Raw genomic sequence first — 16,772 nt, forward strand, 5'->3', positions numbered from 1 at the left:
ACCAATGAGCTTAGGGACATTTGTTTTAAAAGAGGAACGGTTTTAAAATCCAAATGATGTCAAGCCAGGAGGAAGTGAAGTGGCTGTTGTTTGTGAGGGAGTCTTTCCTTGGCTCCTGTCTTTCTCCACAAAATAAACCCTTCTCCTTAAGTAGGCATCCAGGTCCAGGGGCAGTGAGATCCTTACAGTTCTCTCCCGGAAATTCTGCAAGAAACTTTCAAAATCATTTTACTGCTGGTGTTAAGTTACATTATTTTGCTTGAAACTAAAAATCCGAAAAACAAAAGATTAAAAATTGTATCTCTCATTGAACAGTGGCAACCCAGGGCTGGTATGGTGGCTCCCTGATCGCTAGGTTCTTTCTGTGTTTTTTGTTCTACCTTCTTCAATACACAGCTTCTACCTTGTGGCCCAAGATGGCTGCTCCAGCTCCAGACACTAGGTCAGCATTTGGGTCACTAGTCAGGAGGAAAGGGTGAGAGAAGGGCACCTCTAGTCCTCTAAAACATGTAATCACTTTGCCTTACATCCTGCTGTGGGACTTGGACATGAATTGACTGTAAGGAATATTAGGAAAGGTGACATTTTTTTCCTAAGTAGCCCTATGCCCTGCTAACATTTGGCATTTTATGACTGAAGAATGGGAGAATGGATTTTGGAGACAGTCAGTATCTCCTCCACAAACTTATTGCTGGGGTTGTGAGGAATGTTCAGGTCCAACTAGACCTGAGTCCCAGGACTAAGGTCAGGCTCTCACCTTTCTCTTTGCCATTGTGAAAATGCCACAGGCATGTGGGATGATGCCGGAGACCCACAGCTAGGACACTGAGGTTCCAGTTTTGGCTCTATTGCCAGCCAATGTCAAGGGCTTGAGAAAGAATTATAATATTCCAAGGCCTCAGTTTCTCTGAAACAAGTTTACTTAATTTCATTTCCAGGGTCCCTTCCTGCTGTGACATTATGACAATATAACACTGTCTTGGCATGTATAAGCAAGCAGTTAAACAGAAAATGAGCATACCGTTTTCTCCCCCTTGTGACCACTCAATGTTGTGGATAATTAAGAATAGATAACCAACTGCTGGCCCCCAGGTATCCTTGTAATCTTGTCATACGACAGCAAGACTCCTTCCTGCAGGAACTGGCTAGAAATAGAATTGTTAGCCAGGGAATCCACTTTATTTTCCTAGGGCTAAAGTGATTGACAAGGAACCTCACGTTGGTGTCTCTGTTTACATCCGCTAGTAGTGGCTGCAATCGCCCATCTCAAACAGCTGGGACAGGAAGCATATGTGGCCAATTGATAAGAGAGTATCCGTTGTGAGCACTCTAATCTTGGAAATGGGAATCCCAAAGACACCTGGATTAGCCACAGACCAGAAAGGAGCCCTTTCAGAGGTCCTTTCAGTTGCTAAGACACACTATGTTTGAAAAAACACCTCCTACCCCCACCCAGAGAGGGGAAAATATATGCTATCACTGATAACTTCCTAACAAATAACCAACAAGCACCAGCATCTGTGCCTTGGTTAATGGCCAATCTGCAAACAAACACATTGCCTTGTCTGCATCTTGGCGCCAGATAGTGAAGCAGTTTGGTGGGTGGTCACCAGGACTGTGAGATACGACTTTTCTAGCTCTATGTAGCATAGTGTATGGGCTGCATGGTAGAAAGAAGAAGAATAAAGGACACCCAATCACGAAGTGAGGCACCAGCCTGCTTGCTTGTTGGGCCCACCAGCCTGACTGGAGAGAGGCTCTGCAGAGACCAGCCTGTCCAATAAGGAGGACATCCACTCCTGGGTGCAGCATCCAAGATAACATCTTTCTTTTAACTAGGATGACTTTTTAGGGTCAGGAAGACCAAGCCTGGAATCAAAGGGGGAAGGATCCAGAAAGTTCCAGAGAAGGCAGAGTATGTCTGAAAATCTGATAAAAACTGTGGCTTCACCTAAGTAAGAGCAATTTCTTTGTTGGGGCTGGCTGACATTTGGCCTCCTTCTGCCTGACTAGTGGCTTAGATCCTACCAACTTTGATAACTGCCCACTTTAGTGTGATTTCTCTGTCACACCTCTTTTTTCAGTGCTACATGGGTGATATTGGTAGTTAATATTTAATGAGTTCTCACTATGTGTCAGGCACCATTTTAATGTGTATTATCTAATTTAATCTCGCAACAACTATTATCCCCACTTTATAGATAAGGTGACTAAAGCCCAGAGAGTTTAAGTAACTTGCTCAATGACACACAGCCAGTTTATGGCATAGCCAGGACTCTAGCCCAGTGCCACCTGACTCCAGAGTCTGTGACCCCCAGTCTGCCTGGGGGGGCCTTCTTTTCCTCGCTCTAGTCTAGCTCACTTGCTACTACCTTCAAAACTCACAGGAAGGTTACATCTTCCTTTTCACAGCACATTTACTGTATTTTATTTTGACAACAGCCAATACTTATTGAGAGCTTACTATGTGCCAGACACTGATTTAAGTACTTTACATGTACTAATTTATTTATTAAATTGTGGCAGCAGGGCTGTGAGACAGATGTATCATAATGATGCCCAGTTTAGGGATGGGGAAAACTGAGGCACAACCACTTAGTTAACTTGCCAAAGTCAAAGAGCTTGAAATGGAAGAACTGGGTTTCAGTCCTCCCAGTCTGGCTGGGGAGTCTGTGCTCTTAACTGCTCTGCAACGCTGCCTCTCTTTGCTTTTTTGTTTAGACATCAGTCTTCCGGGCTCTCCTGCACACTCTGGAGCTCTGTCTTACTTGGGTCTCCACGGCCAGTGTGTAGTACCTGGTCCTTGGGAGGATTCAGTAACTGAACGGCTCATACCTAAGCACCCTCTTATCTTTTACAGAAACATTTTCACTTGGAGATTTTCAGGGTGAAGTTTTCCTTATGTCCTAGACTTTCCAGGCATGCATGCTATTTATTTGATGGAGGACTCCACAGCCAGGGCTAGAAATGGGCCTCTCATCTGGAGAGGTGACAAGGCTGGAAGGTAGAGCACTGGAGTTGCATGATCTGATTTTAAAACAAGGGCACAAGAACCAAGATGAATGGGCTCCCGTTGGCTAAACCTGAGACAACTAAAATGATCTAGGACAGCAATGGGTTATAAACCATTGAAAAATAGGAATCCACACTTGCATACTGATAATAAATAGATAAGGGGGAAGGAATGGGTGTGGCTTACAGAAGAATGCTGAGTGCTGACTGGTATATCTACAGGGTGTGCTGGAGTTTAAAAATTACCATTTACATTCATCCAGTAAAAGATTGGCCCAGGCAAGAATCATCAACGGTTGCTAAATCTAAGTGGAAATTTTGATGAAGAACAGGATATTTGTGTGGTCTTAAAACACCTACTTGAAGATCACTTATTAATTACAAGGGATAAAACAATAATTACACAGTGGAGAGGTCAGATTACACCTCAACTGAGTGGTTTATGCTGCGTGCGAGGGGCAGAGGAGCCCTGTGTGTTTCCAGATGTGGTGCCCTGAGAAGGACACAGCAATGGTCTGGCCAGGGATTCATAACCTGGATTTAGTGATGAGGAAACATCCAAAACCCAAAATAGGAAATTCTATTTAAAATTAGGGGAGAGAAAACGAGTATTGTCTGAAAATATCAGTATCATAAAGGACAAAGCATGACTGTGTAAATGTCCCAAATTAGAGGAGACTGAAGAGTCTGAACAAAATTAAACCCTATAGCTGCCCCTGATCTCAGACTGTACCCCTGCACAAAAGGAAATAAAATGTCATACAGGGCATCACTGGGTCAACTGACAAACTAGGAAGACAGAGGTAGTTTATATAAAATTAATTTTATCAGTGTTGTATTTACTGAGATTGGTAACTGTACTATGGTTATGTAAGACAATATATGTATTCTTAGGAAATATGCACTGAAGTGTTTAGATATAAAGGGCCAAGATATATGCCCTTTAGATAGATAGGTGGATAGATAAATAGATGATTGATAGATAGATAAACAGATAAATGGACAGGGTGTTAATTGAAGGTGAATATCGGGCAGGGGAACAGGGTATTCTTACCATTCTTATTCTTGCAACTTTTCTGTAAATTTGGAAATTTCCCCAAAAACAGTCACAACTTTTAGAAGGCTCACACATGCTGCTCTGATGCAGATATTGTGGAGGGAAAAGGAGGAAATAGGGCAAACATTAGGGTGTCATTGCAATGACTGTAGGTGAGAGAAGGGGGTGGCTCTGGAGAAGGAAAGGAGGCAATAGAGTGGCACAGGTGGGATTTCTGGCTGATCACCTGGGGGGATGGAGTCAGTAATGGGGAAGGGAGGATGGTGGGGGGAGCAGGTCTGAAGGGGAAGCTTGAGTCTGGTTTACATATGTGCCTGGTTAAGTGGACTTACAGAATATGTTACCTCATTTAATTAAGCAACAATTTATAAAATGGATAACTAGCTTTAAAAGATTTCTGCAAAGTAACCACAAATCAAAGATAAACTCAATAATGCAAGCACAAGGGATTTTGAAAACAACTATGCATTTTGGTGGGTAGGACTCTAAGTGGGGCCAGCAATACTCTTCTTCCATTTGGATCTGCATATAGGTGAGGGGTCTCTTGCAATGAGAGCCCTTAAAATCAACTATTGAAAGAAGCTGAACTTAGAACTGTAAGGAAGATGTTAAACCAACATTTTAAAATGTAATGAAGCATATTCAATCATATTGCTCCTGCTGAAAAGAGGAAAATGCTTTTATTATTTATTTTTATAAATATTAGTATAGAAATTAATAAATTTAATGTTTTGTCTATTTCATCTTTAATTCAAGAGATTAAAACGTCCATTTTTGTGCATGTTCTATCATGTAAGTAATAATATATTCATAAAGTAGAATATGCATATAATAGAGAAATATACCTAAATGGCAGCAGGTACATGTTCAAAATTTTAATCAACAGGTGGATATCAGAAAAGTTTGGAGATGCAAAAGCAACAAAGAAAAATAAACAAGTGGGATGACATCAAACTAAAAAGCTTCTGCATAGTCAAGGAAACCATCAACAAAATCAAAAGGCAATCTATGGAATGGAAGAAAATGTTTGCAAACCACATAACTGATACAGGGTTAATATCCAAAATGTACAAGGAACTCATACATCTCAATAGCAAAAAACCAAATAACTCAATTAAAAAATAGGCAAAGGACCTGAATAGACATTTTTCTAAAGAGGACATACAGTTGGCCAACAGGTACATGGAAAGGTGCTTGCTATCATTGATCATCAGGGAAATACAAAACAAAACCACATTGAGATTATTGCCTCATACCTGTTATGATGGTTGTTATAAAAAAGAATAGATTACAAATGCTGGTGAAGATGTGGAGAAAAGTGAACCCTTGTGCACTGTTGGTAGGACTATAAATTGCTGCAGCCATTATGGAAAACTATGTGGAGATTCCTCAAGAAATTAAAAATAGAACTACCATAGGATCCAGCAGTCCCACTTCTGGGTATATATCCAATGGAAATGAAATCATTATCTCAAACAGATATCTGTGCTCCCATGTTTGTTGCATTATTATTCATAATAGCCAAGTTATGGAAACAATCCAAGTGTCTGTTGATGGATGAGTGGAGAAAGAATATGGTGTTTGTGTGTGTATAAAGGAATATTATTCAACCTTAAAAAATAAGGAAATACTACCATTTGTGACAACATGGATGGATCTAGAGGGTAGTATACTAAGTGAAGAGTTTGAGGACATCTATGAACCATAATATGAGCTGATTCCAGCAGTAGAGCTGTTATCTTTGCCACCACCTGTTCCCATTTCCAGTGAAGTATGGTGTGGATGGAAGAGGGGCAGATGCAGCCCCTCTGCTGGAACCCAGCGCACGGAATATGTATTGAGTGCCTTAAGAAGTTGTATCCAGGGATGTAAGTGCTAGTGTGTCATCTAATGGAACATTGTGCAGCTTCTAAAGAAAATAGATTTGGATTGATAAAGAAAGATGTCCAAGATGCAATAAGTGAAGTAAGCAAGTGGTAGAACAAAGTATAGTGTCAAATAAATAATACACATGTGCATCTATATTCATGGAAAACTTCTGGTAGCAGTGGTTACTAGGAAGTGGAACTAGTTAGAAGAGAGGGAAATTTATTTTTAATGAACTGTTTAAATTTTTAAAAATTACAAACATATATTATCTCAATTTTTTAAAAGAATTAAAAACATTTTTTAAATGTTCAGACTTTTTGGAACTCCTTTTATGATTTCATTCTGTGGAAATACATAGTAAACATTTTGTACTAAAATGATCATTATAACATTAAGTGGTGTAAGATTAGAAATAATCTAGATTCAAGAGAATCTAGAATAATGGAAAGTTAACTGTAATATAAAGCAGCCATTTAAAACATCAATTTTCTGAAAATTTTAGCCAGATGGGGAAATGCTGACAATATGCTAAATGGATAAAGCAAGATATATGTAAATTCAGTATTAATATCAGTGATGTTAAAAATGAACAGGAAAAAAAAAAGCCTGGAACAAAATATCCCCAGTGACAACAGTGGCTGCCTTTGATAGTAAAATTATGGGGGATTTTCCTCTTTCTGGATCTTAATATTTTCATATTCTCTTGTGCAATGAGATGTATTATTTTGTAATGTGAAAGAAAAAGAAAGTAAAATACTGAGAAAACCATTACATGCATTCCTGGCATGCGTCAGGAGCTGAATTTTCATGTTTAAATTAGTTTCAGAAACACGGGAGTGGTTTCTAGGCAACCTGGTTGGGAAATCATGTTCTTCTCCATTGTTGCTAGAGTGTGTGTGTGTCTGAAAGGAAATGTAAGAGATGAACCCTTGTGAAAGCAGACTCCTGCTAAGAAAAAACAAGCTTTGCCACTCAGTTTTGGTCACAGTGACTTGAGTTATCATGACCCCAGAGGCACATAGCGACCTCAGAGTTGGTTTTGTTTTATTTTTGCATATGAATGGTTGGTTTTAATGAGGATTGCCATAGGTAGGTAGAGTATGCTAGCTATTCAAGTCTCTGCATCTGGTGTGGGAAATGGATGGGGTAAAGGGGTGAGGAACAAGAGCCCAAACCAATAACCCCAGGTCTTTGGTTTTTCTGAGAATTCAAGGCTGTGAGTTCAGACAGTGGGAAGGCTTTACAAAATGGATTGCAGCTCAAGATGTGAAAAGATTGCCTCATCATCTTGTGAGCCATTTACTATCATTATAGACAATCCTGCTGAGCCAAAGAGCTTTTAATCAGGAGGAAACGCTGAACAATGCAATCAGAGTTAAGAAACCCTTGGCCCAGCTTGATGGACTGTGGAAGATGGGCTGAGTGGAATGCTTTTTAGCCTCAAGGGAGCTGTATTCGTCGTGGAGAGTTTGCAGAAGGTGCAGGAGGTATTGTTATCAGCCCACAATGTATGTTTTGTTGACCTCCACTACATTTTTCAGCAAGATGAAAGACATTGTGCCTGATAAATGGAGTCAGAATTCAGCTTTTTACTCGTAGGCCCCCTAGTGGTTATCTTCTGCAATTAAAAAATTAAGGACAGAGGTAAACAGCAGGCATTTTCGAACATGATAGCAGTTGACTAAGGGTAACTAACTGCCTTTGACCTTGGCTCCCTGCAAACTTCATCAGAGTTCAAGGAGGAGGCAGCAAATCAGGGGTTCTGGCCTCAGGAGGGCAGGCGTGCTCTCTCAATAGAAGGTGAGGCAGAAAGGCAGGAATCTTTCAAAGCGGATGGTAAAGAGCTTATTCTGTCTCCAAACGTTTGAACCCATGTCCTGCATTCCACTTAGTGATGGCCCACTGGGTCTGGTCACCCCTCCTTTAAAGGCTCAGCACGTGTGTTTGTGCTTAATGTTTGCTGCCTTGAATGCTATATGGAGCCCAGGAGATTGATAACATTAGTCCTGTTTTGCTTATGAGGAAACTGAGGTACAGAGACGTTAAAAAATGCCTGAGATCTCTAGTAAATGGCAAAACAGAAACTCAAACCCCAAGTCCCAATGGATTTGCTCTTTTCTTTCTACCAAGACTCAGCTACTCCTCCCCCACCCCCACACCTCACCACATGCCCTGCATCTTGCTAGTCCAACCAGTCAGGTGAGAGCCCCCCTGGCTCTGCATCTTTTGAGTCAGTCCTCCCTGGGGCCAACAGTCTCCCTTCTCTAAACTTCTCATTTGGCAGTGAGTCACCCCTTTGAGGCATATTCTTCTTATATTACTTGTTCCATTCTTTTTAAAAAAAATTATTCAGCTTTTCTTGGAAGTTTGTCTTTTTTTCCAAATAGTCCATAAGCACCTTGAAGGAAGGGACAATGTATTAATTCTTGTATGAACTCTGCCCAGCATTCAGCAAATATTTGCAGTAAAACCAAATTAAGTAGGGGAGTTCCCATCAGAACATTACCCCCAGGGCCTGTTTGTATTAGGAAACTAGAGAATGACTTTAAGTATTATCTAAAAACATTTATTCTCATCAAAAACACCTAACTAAGTGACTTTCCCCTCCTGCTGAGGGGTTTACAACCTAAGATAAGTTAAACAAAGATCTCTTTCTCTAGGAGCTTAGAATCTTGAGCATAGACTAGTGTGGCTGTTACCCACCTAGATTTGAGGGGACAGGTGAAATCTAAATTCACTTAGTTCCTTTGATCCTGACTGCAGTCTGTTGGCTCCGAAGCCAAACACAGCACATCCTTCCAAAACAAGGTTCTCCTCGCACAAGCCGAGACACTGATGGACCTGGGACCAAGGGGCTGGCTTCTCTGCCAGGTGTGTTTACATCGGGTTTGTTTGCTCTTCCTCTTAAGGCTGTGCTCTCCAGGGAGCCTCCCTCAGCACAGGCTCCTGCATAATATGGTTAAGATCCAAAGCACTCAGCTCCCACAGTCCCTTCGCTGTGGACACCAGGCAGTGCCATTCCTCAGAGGAGGCCGGCCAGTTCTGTCTGGGGACATGAGGTGTGGGATGTGGGCGACTGGCAGTTAAGAGACCTCCTGACAGGCTCTTGCTGCTACAGTCACCTATTTCATGAGCATTTCCTGGGCATCTCTTGTGTGTCAGGCACTAGGGATTCCAAAAGAAACAGAGCATTTGGGAGGCATTCAGTCAGGTTGGGGGGACAAACATGTAAACAACTGAACAATAGGATAGGCATTATAATAGAAGCATGTGTGAGAGACCTCAGGAACACAGAGGAAGAATTACAGAATTCTGTTGCGGAGGTTGGGGAAAAGTTTCATTGATTAGGTGACTCTCAAAATGAGCCTTCCAGGAGGAGAAATCATTCATGGCTTGGGTGAGGTAGACTGAGTGTTCCAGGCTGGGGGAACACGATGTGTAACAGCAGGCAGGCATGAAAGGGTACTGCAGATCCACCTGGTCATTAAAGCTATGTGGGGATGGCAGGTGATGAGGTCGGTGGGGAATTTGGCTGCAATTATGAAGGGCCTTGTAGGCTGTCTCTTCTTAGAGTGGGGTTCCATCCTAAGGATGATGAGGAGATATGGAAAGGTTTCAAATGGGGAGTGGGGTATGACATAGTCAGATTTCAAAAGATCTGTGTAATGACAGTGTGTAGGAGGGACTAGAGGAGGAGGAGATTGAATTAGGGAGACTAGGCCTGAGGTGGTTTGCAATAGTCCAGGCCAAACTACCTGGTCGTGTGTTGGGGAGGTGAGAGGGGGTGGTGTGGCCACAGGAGATGGGACTGATGAAACCTGGTGACAGATGGGATGTGGTTTGTGAGGGAAGTCTAGGACATCTCCCAGTCTGGGCATGGGGAGATGCGAATGGTGCCTCTGTTCACGAAAATGAGGAACACAAAGGTAAGTGGGGGGAAAAGGTCAGGGGGTGGCTGAGTGAAATTTTGGCCATGGCGAAAGTACTACATGTGGGATGCCCCAGCAAAGCTGTCTCTAAGTGGCTGGTATGTGGGAGTCTGAGCTCAGGGGAGACGCTGGTTTCTTATGGAAGAAGGCTGGATCAGGCTTCTATCTCTGCAAAAATTCAATAAACGTTGTTTTGAGTAGCTAATTAATGATTACAGGGCCCTGGGAAAACAGAACGATGTTGCAATGTAAATGTGGATGCTCTTACGTAATGGAGTGATGGTTGCAGAAAAGCTCAAACTAAATAACACTAATTTTTTCCAGCTATAAATAAACCTCCTTTTGCAGTTGGGGTTTTCAATTACACAGTGAAAAGAAATGTAGCAGTGGAAATGAGGAAGAGGGGCTTTTAAAGGGCAAAGGGGGCCTGCAGGGTAAAAACATGACCAGTCCCAGCCAAGACAGATAAGGCAGTGATCTGCTCTGGTGGAAAAGAGGTAAGAGTCTAACGTCCTGGGTTCAAGCACTGATTCCTCAGCTGACTAGGTAGGTGTCCATGATAGATCAGCGAATGTGCAGTAAATGTTTGCTACCTGCCTTTAGAGATACTGTCATGGTTTTAAGCTCTTTTTGTGTATTACCTTATTCAATCCTCAGAACAACCTGATGGTAAGTCCTTTATTATGCCTGCTTTGGAGATGGTACTCTGAACACAGAGCTTAAGTGGCTCACCCAAGGTCACTCAGCTAAAAAGTGGCAGTTTCAAGATTTAAACTCAGACACTCTGGGCCCAGAATCCTTTCACAGACAATTAACTGCTGATATGCTGCCTCTCTGTGTAAAAAAAGTTAGGAAATGCCACTTTGCAGAGTCATCGATTTCTTATCAGTGTTCTGGTTTTGTAAAGGGTAGGTGGCATAATTTTTACTACGTTTTAAATATGGTGTGTATTTCATTTGTTCTCCCATGATTGGTCCTTCAAGCAAGCAGTATTTAAAGATTTTCCCAAATCTTTTTCAGAAAAGCTCTGGGAGTTCCTGTAATTGTGTAACTATGTTTGCAGACCACTGCTGACTACCTGAGCAGCATTATCACCCAGCTTTAGAGATCACTGTTTACTGAATTCACCATAATAATCATGATCCTGGGCTCACAAGTAGGAGAGACCTTTGTTCTTTCCTAGCTCTGCCACTTGGACATATTGCTTAAAATGTCCCAAGCCTGGACATAAGGCAAAACTAATAAAGTCATAGGGCTATAAAGATTACAGTGTCATGGAGTTAACAATCCACGGTTAGAGTCATTAAGTGCCTGAGACACAAACAGACATGTGGGAAGTGGGGAAAGCGCATTCTAAGAAAAAGGTACTGCAAGAATCTTGTTTTGGCAGTGAACTTGGAGTGCATGAGCCACTAAAAGAAGGTTAATGACACTGTCTCAGAAATTTATGAAGCAGTTAGAGTTATCTAAAATCTTCAACAGTGAGCATTTCTCTCTTTATATAGTACCTATGTAACTAATAAAGCAAAATGTATGATTCTAAAGAAAATAATTTTCCCGAAACATTTAAGCCTAAATTAAATTCTTCTATCCATTTAATTAAAATCACAACTGAATTTTCTTAAATGCATTAAACACCTTAAAAAACTGACAAAACACATACTAATTATTGCAGTGATTACAGAAATTATGCAAAATTAGTTTTTAAGTTGCTAATATCATGGATTTGGTTGTTTGTTCATCATTTCCATTGTTATCCCTATTTTAATTCTTATTTTTTAATACTTTCCTGTGATTCCTATTTATCAATTTACAGTTGCAACAATCATATAAATTCCCCCTCACCCCAAAATTTCAGGCTAGCCAAAGATATATATAGTGAGTTCTCAAATGATTGATTCTTGGTGAGGATATCAAGTAATTCAAATTACACAATTTGTCTTTAGGTTAAACCGTTTGGAAAATAATCAGGTCTCATTTCTGATGTCATAGAGATTTTAAGTTGTTTTTAAGTTTAAATGGATTTTGAATTTTGGAAACCAGAACCATGTATTCTTTATAATTTTCACAATCTGTATTCTCCATTCCACAATTCAGCCATTATTATATATTGATTTGGTCTGTTGGTGTAATTGGCAACTAAGGACTGCTTTATCAGTTCCTTATTATAATTATAGAGTCATCTGCAGCCTTGCTACTTAAAGTGTGGCCCATGGGTCAGCAGCCGCAGCATCAAGCAAGATGAAGAATCTCAGCTGCACTTCAGACGTGCTGACTCAGAATCTTCATTTTAACAAGACATTGCCCAACCCTGTAATTTGATTGCACTTTAAAGTTGAGATGCACTAATATAAAGAGTTCATTTACCTGGAGTTGAGCAATGAAGCCTGCAGTTGGCATTCCTCTTCAGGACATACAATTAATTCATCATCTTGAAACCCACTGTTTCTCCTTCTCTTTTTATAGTTTGAGATTTTACTTTAACTGCTTACATTTTCTGCTACACTGATCAAGAGATGGGGGCCCTGGGACTGAATTCAAGCAATCAGTATGGAGGGAGGGGATGGGTGAGGAGGAGTTGCCCAGAGAGTTAGGAGAAAACCAGGTGCTTTCTGTCCTGGAAGGAGCTTGACTGTCCTGGAATGACTTTCAAGGCCATGATATCTGTCAGGTTCTCTGATCACACTGACAAGCATGTAGTGGGCACTCCATAAATATTAGCCATTGTTCCTGTTGTGATGATTAGTCGTAATGTTAAAATGAAGAACGGATGCTGTCTTGGACAGGCTGGGGGAACTCAGGGAGCATCACAGAGGTTCACCACAAGAGTCGTTTTCCTGGACCCTTGGGGGAAGGAGCTGTGGTCCATCTCAGGTGTTGAATGAAGAAGGGCCGATTTGCATAATGAACTCAGAAAAACAGTAAGGTCAGAGGAAATAGTCTGCTCACTGAAGTGTTCACATTTTCTTCCGAGGGCAGGGTGAGGTGGCATGGAGGGGGAGGATGGTAACACGCCTCAGTAAACTGATTTTTAAAGAATGGTACAACTTTTCTAGCCCCTTGTTTTTTGGACCTTGACCATAGCACTTCATGCACTTTAAAAAAAAACGTAGTCAAATTCCCTGCCCTAAAGGAGTGAGAGAGAGAGAGCTAGTCCTGCAGACCCAGGGAAGAGTTAGTTCCTCTGAGATCCTTCTGAAATACTGCTTTGGTTTTTCAGAACTGTGCTCTGTTAGAAATTGATCTGGCTAAAGGCTGAGGAAAAAAATAATGCAGGACATTCTAGAAAGTATGTATGATTAGGATAAACTGACTCCAACAATCCATCTCATAGCTTAAATACATGTTAACAGATTGTATAGTCATAAGCATTTAGCTGTTAGCCAGAAATCCTGGATAAATGGATGGATCTCCGTGATTGGTATTTGAAACTGTTAACATTTCAAACTTTTTTGTGCCGTCTCTTTAGAGCTGGTTAAAAACCGCCAGTTTCACTTGTGACGTTATCTTCAGTGTCCTGTGCAGACTTGGAGGGAGTTTACAGAGACACCTGGTGGCTGATAAGGTGAAGTACTTAGGCTTTGTTAGAAAATAAAATATTGGATTGTGTCTAAAATTTGGTTTACTTGTGTGGTTGAGAATTTCATTGTTTCTTCCAATTCTTTCTATAGGCTTACAGTTACATATTTAAAAAATAGACTTTGATTCTTTTAGATTATCTTTATAGTCTCCAGCCTTTCTTAAAGAAATCACCAGCCAGGAGAAGTGACCTGCCCTATCAGCTGGGCTAAATTCAACCAAGGCCAGGACCAGGGTGAGGCAAGCACAAGTCTAAGGAGATGTCCAAAATCTCAGTGATGACTATAGATAACATTTGCATGCAGTATTTGAAAAAGTCAAAACTACTGTAAAAATATATCAAAATCACAAATACAGGATCAGCATTACTTATTCTCTCTTCTATCTCAGGCTCCAATGTGAAAGGCACTGAAAAGAGTGAATGCACCAGATGGCCTCGCCCCTGACCTTGCCCATCCACGGGCCCATCCAGTCCCCACCTGCCCGTGGATCCCCCTGCCCTTCTGTGGCTCTTCCCGTTGCCTCTCATTCAGATCAGGCGTAAGGAGCCCTAGGTCAATGGTGAAAATAGGTGAGCAGAAGAAATAGAAAATAGAAAATTAAAAGTGGCCCTGGGGAGAAAACTGGGGATTAAACCTTCCAGTTCTCCTGCTTTACTTCTCAGGACCCTCCTCCAGACATGCTTCTCAGAAGCAGGGGCCGAAATCATTCATTCCCATTGAGCTGCTTTTTGAGACTGTGAAGCAGGTGGGAGTGACGGATAGAGGAGGGTGTTGCTCTGGTGAGAAAGCCCCTTCTCACTTCTTTTCTGTTCTGACTTGTCCCTTTGGTCCTGCTTACAGGAACCAGGGTGAGCGGGGTGTGGGGAGGTGAGGATTGGGACCTTGGGGGCCTGCCGCCTTGGAGGGGGCAGCCCTGTGGGAGATGTGGGTGGCCAGAAGCTCCCAAGCAGCCTGGAGAGGGTGTGTGCTTGCTCCGCCTGGTGCTCTCTCTGCCTTCCTCCCTCCCCTTGATGAGGGCCAGTGGCCTGGCAGCAGCTCCCCTGTCCACAGCAGAGTGTCCCCTCCTGCCTCCTCTGACTGTCACACTGTCATCAGAGAGATGGCGGCTGCAAATAGCAGGAATAAGTTGTGCAATTGTAACCACACAAGCTGCTATGAAAAGAGGAAGTAAAGCCAGTGGGGTGAGAAGACACCAAAGTAAGAAAGGATCAGAAACTCAAGAACAAAGGAAAATTTCAGAAAAGCCCCAAGAAGCAAGAGGCCCAACAAGGAGGGCCTCATGAATGGGGCTCCTCAGAACACGGTGAAGAAAGGTCTCCCAAATAAGGGGAAGCCAAGAGATATTCACCCTAAACAACTGTAAAGTTTTATAGCTTTTAAATATATTCCCTTAGGGGATTTCAGGGAGAACAGCATGTGCCCTCTGGCAAAGCACAGACACCAGAGCTTGCCAGGGCCCCGGAGCATTCACCCGCCCACATCAGATCCCCTGTATCATGTATCGGCTGCTCTCCTGACCCAGAAAACCACCTGCTCATGTCTCTTCACAATCTTGGCCCTTCTTCTGGTGATGTAACAGGTCTCTTGACCATGGGAGGTTTTGCTGACAATCTCCCATGGGGCTGCCCCCTCCAAGGCAGCAGGCCCCCAAGGTCCCAAGTCCTCACCTCCCCACACCCCACCCACCCTGGTCCCTGTAAGCAGGGCCAAATTGTCAGCAATTTCTGATTGCTGGCTCAACATTCATAGAGAGCCCACTATGTGTCCTATGTGTGCTTGGTATAATCCCTAAAGTAAATATTACAATTTTCAAATTTTCAAATGAGGAAACTGAGAAAATTATGTGGCTTGCCCAGGCTCACATAACTAGTAAGTGGTGGCCCTAGGACTTGAACCTGGGCTACAGGTATTTATACTCTTTCTGTTGCATTAGGTGAGCAGTGACATGGGGGAGATGCCTTCATGCTCTCCTCCTGCATCCATGGCAGATGGTGCTAATGATTGTGCTGATTGTTCCCCTTGAGCTAGGACTATGTATCAGTCACAGTCCATATACAGAGAAGTAGAAACTATGGTTCTCAAGGAATTTTGCTTTGACACAAGTTAAAATATATTACAATGGTAGGCTAGCAATGGAAGGCTGTAAATAACACGCCAGCCATGAATGCTAAAATGATTTTGGTAAACTTATAAATCATAGGAAATCTATCCATCATCCTTCATCTGATAGGTGGCCTTTTCTCCACTTTTTAATTCCTTAGGTTTCTTTTCTCATTCATGGTATTACTCATTGACTCAGTCAATAAATATCCCCTCTGTATCTGGGAGTAAAGTACAGAACAAGGCCAAGTGCCCGTTCTCACCAAACCTGGTATCTAATGGAGAGGCCGGCAATACGTAAGCAAGGCCCACACATGCCCACAGCTCAGCTGGCCACAGCGTGAGGAGGAAGCGGAGCAGGGAAGACAGCTACAGGGATGGAGTGTGGTGTGTGCAAGGTTGTCAGGGAAGGACTTTCTGATAAGGGGCCACTGGAGCTGAACCAAGACAGAAGAGAGTGAGGGAGCTGAGAGGATGTGGCCAAGTGTAAGCCAGGCAGAGGGAACAGAAAAGGCAAAGGTCCTGAGCAGGACTGTGTTTGCAGAACCTCAGAGAGGCTGTTGCGGCTGGAGTGGAGTCAGGGAGAGGGAGGGCATTAGGGATGGAAAATCCAAGCCAGGTGCTAGCTGGTAAAGATCTGGGCCTTTATTACTCTGAGCAAGTTGAGAATCCACTAGAGATGCCAAGCAGAGTGACACGGTCAGACTTGTGCTTTAACATGACCACCCCGCCGCATATGGTTTGGAATGGAGAGCTGGGCAACGTTTGCTGTTGGGAGGCAAGTCCTGTGGTCTGATAGGAGTCGGCGGCGGCTTGAACCAGGAAAACAGTGGTGAAGGGGTGACAGGTGGCTGGACTCCAGATCTGTTGTGAAGGTGGCACAGCCAGGAGTGTTGACAGATTGGATGTGGGGTGTTATGGGCTGAACTGTGTCCCCCAGAATTCATATGTTGAAGTCTTAATGCCTGGCACTCAGAATGTGACTGTATTTGGAGAAAGGGTCTTTAGAGAACTAAAGGCAAGTGAGGTCTTACCGTTGGGGTGGACCCTAAGCCAGTACGACTGGTGTCCTGATAAGAAGAGGAGATTGGGACCCCGACATGCCCAGAGGGTAGGCGGGTGAAGACAGGAGAAGACGGCCTTCTGCAGTCCAAGAGAGGCCTCAGGGAAAGCCAACCTGCCCATACCTTGATCTCAGAATTCTGCCCTCTAACACTGTGAGCC

Source organism: Manis pentadactyla, chromosome 5, assembly GCF_030020395.1.
Source record: "Manis pentadactyla isolate mManPen7 chromosome 5, mManPen7.hap1, whole genome shotgun sequence".
In the NCBI taxonomy this organism is placed as follows: Eukaryota; Metazoa; Chordata; class Mammalia; order Pholidota; family Manidae; genus Manis; species Manis pentadactyla.